Below are 6311 nucleotides of genomic sequence, written 5' to 3'. Positions count from 1 at the left end.
TTACTTAATATAACAATAATTTTAAATTCTCCACTGCTACAATTTTTGCTAACTGGTCATGTTATTAAACTGCCTTCTAAATACCCATATTTACTTCTGCATCCTCCTTTCATTAGAGAAACTAATTATGGCCATGGCAGAAGTTAACACAGAAACCCATAACCAGCCAAAAGGCTAAGAATAAGTAAGACCAGGAGAGTAAGATGATGAGGATCTGTACAGCAGAAAGACATCTTCTTGGCCTGACACAGTGGTTACATTAGTGAACTGATAGCAATTGTGATTATAGGCCCAAGACCCATTCAAAGTTATCCTCCACCAACATATCATCACAAGTGGGGGAGGGGCCCTGGAGGCCCCATCCCTCCCTGAAAGATTGTTGGCAGTTAATGGTTGTTGAAAGGTTGGTATTTTATTTACTAATTTCAGTGGGTCGTCCATGAAAAGAAGACATAAAACTAAAGCTCATACACAAGAAGAAGAAATGAAATCAGGATGCTTTTGTTGGAAAGAGGGGTTTCAGTGAGAGAGGGAGGGGTATGAGGAGGGGAGGGAAATGCCTCTAATTATTAAATAAATGTGTAAAAACTGTCAAAGAACAAAAATCACCAAAATTGTTCTTCCACCCATTTTCCAAAAAATATTATGATTATTATGATTTTATTTGTCTTTAGAGATGAATACAACTCTACTGTGTATATGTACTGCAGTTTCTTTACCCAGGAATCTATTAATGAAAATCTAGGCAGGCTCAGTTTTCTACCTATTGTGAGTAGTGCAGCCATGAACATTGTGCAAGAGTCTCTGGGGGTAGTACTGATGAGTCCTTTGCAGTCTATACCCAGATGTGGTATAGCTGGGTCATACAGTTTGGAGCAACTGCATTCCAAAATGGTTTTAGTACTTTACATTACCACCAGCAGTGTATAAGGGCTCTTCCCCGGACTCCCCGCCCACCACCTTACTCCCAGTGCTTGTGGTATTTCTTTTCTTTTCTTTTCTTTTCTTTTTTTGTTTTGTTTTGGTTGTTTGTTTTGTTTTGTTTTGTTTTGTTTTGTTTTGAGACAGGGTTTCTCTTCTAGCCCTGGCTGTCCTGGACTTTGTAGACCTGACTGGCCTCGAACTCAGAGATCTGCCGGCCTCTGCTTTCCAAGTGCTGAGATTAAAGGCGTGTGTCACCATGCCAGGCAGTATTTGTTTTCTTAATGTTAACTATTCTGACTGGGGTAAAAGGAATCCAAAAGAATTTTTAATTTCCATTTCTCTGATGGCTAATGATGTTGAACATATTTTCAAATATTTGTAGGTCATTTGTGCTCCATCCTTTGAGAGCTATCTGTTCAATGTATTAGCCCTATTGATTACAAGACGAAGGGTGTGTGTGTGTGTGTGTGTGTGTGTGTGTGTGTGTGTGTGTGTGTGTATTTAATTTTTGAAATTTGTTTTGTATTCTGAATATTAACCCCTGTGTAAAATGTAGCTGGCAGCATAATTTCTTTAATTCTGAAGGCTATCTCCTCACTCTGCTGAGAGTTTACTTTTTACATTTAGAGATGAGCTGTCAACAGTCAGTCATTTTCAGCATTTTACCCAGTTACACATCTCTGCATTGTCACTCACTTCAAACAGAAATCTCTTCTTTGCTTTTACTCCTTTTTGTTTTTAGAGACAGTGTAGACCAGGCTGGCCTTGAACTCACAAACATCCGCCTGCCTCTGCCTCCCAAGGTGCTGGGATTCAAGGTGTTCAGTCCTACTGCCCAGCTAAACAAAAGGATGAGAGAAACAGTACTCAGTGGGTGTACATGTAAACATTTAGGGAAGATGTGCTAGTTGATATCTTTAATCCCAGCACTCTGGACGGAGAGGAAGGCTCTGTGAGTTTGCAGCCAAGCCTGGTCTGCATATCAAGTTCCAGGCCAACCAGCCAGATCCATACAGCGAGACTCTTGTCCAAAATCAACAACAAAATAAAATCTGCAAATATTTAGAAATCTGCTTAATGATGTTTATTTAGGAAGGCAACAATAGAATTTTCCTCCCTTAAACCCGTGACTTTCCTAACCGTGGGGTGTTGAGCAGTGCTATAGTGCCAGACATGGATTCCCTTCTGTAAAATGGGCTTCAAATGCAATCAAAGTAGTTCATCACCCAAGTAGCTGTCTATTGCAATGTTAGGTAAATGTTTTCTGACATTGATGGCTTTTCCTTCTCCAGTAGCCTGATAGCACCCTTTGGCACTGTGAAAGGTAGCCAGCAGGTAGGAAGCAGTCAGTTCACTGCCAGCCTTATTCCTTTAGGTTATATGACAAAAATAGCGAAATATCAGATGTCTTTAGCAGTAGGGGGTTAATTTCTTGTTCGGGTGGATAACCAAGAGAAATAGAAAATGGTTGTGTTACTTGGGAAACCACTGGGACTTCTTTGACCAACAACTCAGTGAGATACCCAATGTCTGGCACAAAGATGATTATGTGGCAGGGGAGGTGTTACTTATTTCATTTTAAAAAATATTTTTAATTGTATGTGTCTCTGAATGCGTGCGTGCGTGTGTCTGCAGGTACCTGTGGAGGCCAGAGGCATCAGTGCCTCTGGAGCTGGAGTTACTGGCATGTGTGAGCTTCCCATGACAGGTGGTGCTGGGAACCGAACTCGGGTCCTCTATAAGACTAGAATCCACTCTTAGCCACCTGCCCATTTCTCCGGTCCCTGGAGTATTTTGCTTAATAATCTATAGCTTCCATTCATAGCATTACTTGTATTTGTATTCTCTGTAAAGCATTTGAACAGATTGTCTTTGTTAAAATACTTTCAAAAGTTATATTTTTGATTAGCTTATGAAATAGTAGATTTCAACATGGATTTTTAAATGCAACTGTAGTTTTGGCTAACACTCTCTCACAGCCTCTCTCTCTCTCCTACCCCCTTCCAAGCCACAATTAAATTGTTGGACCCCCAGTATTCCATGGCCCCCAACACACACTTCAGTTAAGGTCTTCTCCCTTCCCCTATAGTGGCTTTTCTCTAGCATCCTGGACTCTAGAGACCCTCAAATTTAAATAAACAAATTCACAAATTCAAAGCTAAGTTTCACCTATGAGAGAGGACATGTAGTATATTTTTAGTTGCTTCCATTGTTCTGCAAATTACGTTCTTTAATTTATCTGCACAGCTGAATAAAATTTCTCTCTACAAACATTGATTGTCCATGAACATATCTGGCCTGATTCCATTTCTTAGCTGTTGTGAATACAACCACAATGAACATGGATATGCAAGTATCTCTGTAGTGGAAGATGGAGTTCTTTTGGTATGTACCCAGGGATGGTGTAAGTGAGTCATATGGTACTTCTGGTTTTAGCTTTTTGAGAAACCTCCATGCTGATTTCTATAGTGGCTTCACTAGTTTACATGTCTACCAAGAGTGGATAAGCATTCTTTCCCCCATATCCTCACCTGGATTTGTCAAGAAAAGGACTAGGAACAAAAGCTGTTAGAGGGCTGGAGAGATGGCTCCGCAGCAAGACTGCTCTTCCAAAGGACCCAGGTTCAATTCCCAGCACCCACATGGCAGCTCACAACTGTCTGTAGCTTCAAGATCTGACATCCTCTTACAGACATACATGCAGGCAAAACACTAATGCACATAAAATAAAAATAAATAATTTTTAAAAAATCTGTTGAAGATGTGGGTATATGTTTATGAGTTTAAGGATACTTTAAAGTTAAAGGATGTATTAAGGTGAAAGGTAGCAACACTGTATATGCTCCTTTGGCCAAGAAATCTCTGAATCTCATTCTCATATTCTCGTATTCTCTCTCTCTCTCTCTCTCTCTCTCTCTCTCTCTCTCTCTCTCTCTCTCTCTCTCTCTCTGTCTCTCTGTCTCTCTCTCTCTCTCTCTCTCTCTCTCTCTCTCTCTCTGTCTCTCTCTCTGTCTCTCTCTCTCTCTGTCTCTCTCTCTGTCTCTCTCTCTCTCTGTCTCTCTCTCTCTCTGTCTCTCTCTCTCTCTCTCTCTGTCTCTCTCTCTCTCTCTCGTTTTTAGACCTCAGAGATGGCCCATCTGGAGGAACATTACCGCCTATTTTTACAATTACGTTTTATTGAACATTCCACCAAAAATATTTACATCTTACATCTTGTTTCTTGGGTCATGAAGGTGATCTGTCTGGACTGACGTTCCTATAGGCTGGCCAGCCCCTCCAAAATTTAACCTCCTGCTGTTAGGGCCGTGGATGCACTGAAGAAAAGACCCCAGACTCAAATAGTATGCAAGCAACAAAGAACATTTATTCTGTAGAAATCTAGCATGCTGGGATCACCACTTAGACACAGTGGTGACCCCAGGTGAGCTCCCAGGCTCTCTTTACAAGCTTTTAAAATCCAAAGGGTTTTAAGTAATCATTTTTTAAAAAAAGATTTATTTATTTATTATTTATACCGTGTTCTGCTTGCACGTACCCCTGCAGGCCAGAAGAGGGCACCAGATCTCATTATAGATGGTTGTGAGCCACTATGTGGTTGCTGGAAATTGAACTCAGGACCTTTGGAAGAGCAGACAGTGCTCTTAATCTCTGAGCCATCTCTCCAGCCCTTAAGTAAACATTTAAACTAGAACCCCCAGGCAAACTGAGTAAAAGCAGGCCACTCTGACTAGGTCATGAGTTAATCATAAAGCAGGAAATTTCTAGACAGGCCATCTTACTCCAACCAGGTGGCTAGGCCACTTGTGATTGGCTGTCTACTTTCTGCAGCATTTCCAGTGACTGCTGAACCCACCTCTGAGGAATGGAGGCCCAAGCCTGCTCTGAATCAACAGAAACGGAAGCCTTTTGTGGAGTCAGCTTGGCCCCTAGATCAAGCCTTTTGGGCCCTCAGTGTTCCTCAGGGGTCTTGAATAGGGGTCCAGCTGGGGCCTCACACTGCCTATTATCAGGTTTTCTGGTAATGAAGATTGTGGAATGAGGAGTTAAGGGAGTCTTAGAAATCGTTCAAATACAGAGGGGAAAACCATTTACACATATTAATGCAATTTCAAAATTATAAGGATCCCTAAAACAGGAAAAATGCCTTTCACCATAGTCTACTCCTACGACAGCTCAGCTTAGAGTTGAGGCATATAGGACTGCTGAGCTGGGACATTGCTAGGGAGATATGGTATACACGTTAGAAATACTTTCTCATTCTATGGCTTGTTATAATTACATTTATTTTCAAATAGATAATTCAAACATGGGGCCCCAAATTCAAAATCTAAGAGTTTATATAATCACAGATTTGAAGAGGCAAGAAACATGATGGAACAAGCCTGGAAGGAATCCACAGAGCGGGGACTGGTGTTAGTTCATGGATACAAAGATATTTGTGGTATTACTTTTCTTCAGTAAGAAGATAGTTGTTTTCCCTGCGCTCAGATTAAATCCAGGCCACTGCACCTTTAGGTGGTGAGCTCATCCTGGGAATGCAGCTCATCTGCACAGAGTCAGTCAGGTAACCTCTTTTCCCCACCAGTTTTTCCTATATCCTTACCTCATGTTATCTAAGACTATTTCAAGACAAGAAATATGCCGGACAATGAGAACAAAACATTTCACGCAATCGCAACAGGAAAAAGAAAGAGATTGATAACGATCTGGCAGCAGAGCGGTTTCCCCCAGGCTAGGCCCGGTAAATCACACATTTTATGTAAACAAGCGCTTACAAGTGCATCACTGGAGGATTCGACTTGTAGAAGGAACAGTTTAGAATTTTTGGAATAAATTAGAACTTTTATTCCTAACTCAGTATTGAGAATCCCTCCCCCCAAGCCACCTCAACTTTTTTACTTTGGGCTCCGCCCCTGCCTTGGGCTGTGGAGTTTGTTATCCTTCCGCCCTGCAAGGCCACATTTTTTTTTTCCTGACGCCACAGCGTGAAAAACGTATACATTTCGAAACAGGAAGACGTGGTGAGCTTGGTGAGAGGCACTTCTAAGAGGGAAGCTAATATCGACATTTGGTAACTGTCTGCTCCCTGGTGTTTAGAGTTGTTTTCCCTAATTCAGCCACAGAACCTAGTGTCGCAGCACTGTAAGAGCGGCAGTAATATCACTCCACTTCCCTAAGCCGGATCTCCTTAAACACCTCTAGCTCCTCCCTCTGCGGGCTTCCATAATGACGTAGCCACGCCTAGTGCGTCCCGGCGGATGTAGGTCGAGGGTGTTTAGGCGCTTCGTGATGGTTCCCGGGAAACCTTAAGAAGCGGAGAGAGGAGAGCTTATCAAAAGGTGAGAGTAGTTTGCTAATCACGACCCTTCATTTGATAAAGCAATGTC

At 41.9% G+C, this 6311-nt stretch overlaps 1 protein-coding gene across 4 annotated transcripts in view; it reads left to right on the top strand.

The window, feature by feature from the left end:
- The first annotated feature begins 6123 nt into the window (after window positions 1–6123).
- Window positions 6124–6311, top strand: part of ARMCX5 (armadillo repeat containing X-linked 5) — a 51008-nt gene continuing 50820 nt past the window's right edge. For all 4 annotated transcript variants that reach the window (XR_014780729.1, XR_014780730.1, XR_014780731.1 and 1 more), the window contains exon 1: window positions 6124–6263. The gene's annotated coding sequence lies outside the window, so the exon portion shown is untranslated. The remainder of the gene's footprint in view (window positions 6264–6311) is intronic.

This window comes from Acomys minous (assembly GCF_964271855.1).
Source record: "Acomys minous genome assembly, chromosome: 7".
Lineage (NCBI taxonomy): Eukaryota > Metazoa > Chordata > Mammalia > Rodentia > Muridae > Acomys > Acomys minous.
This window is presented reverse-complemented; position numbering and strand designations above follow the sequence as displayed.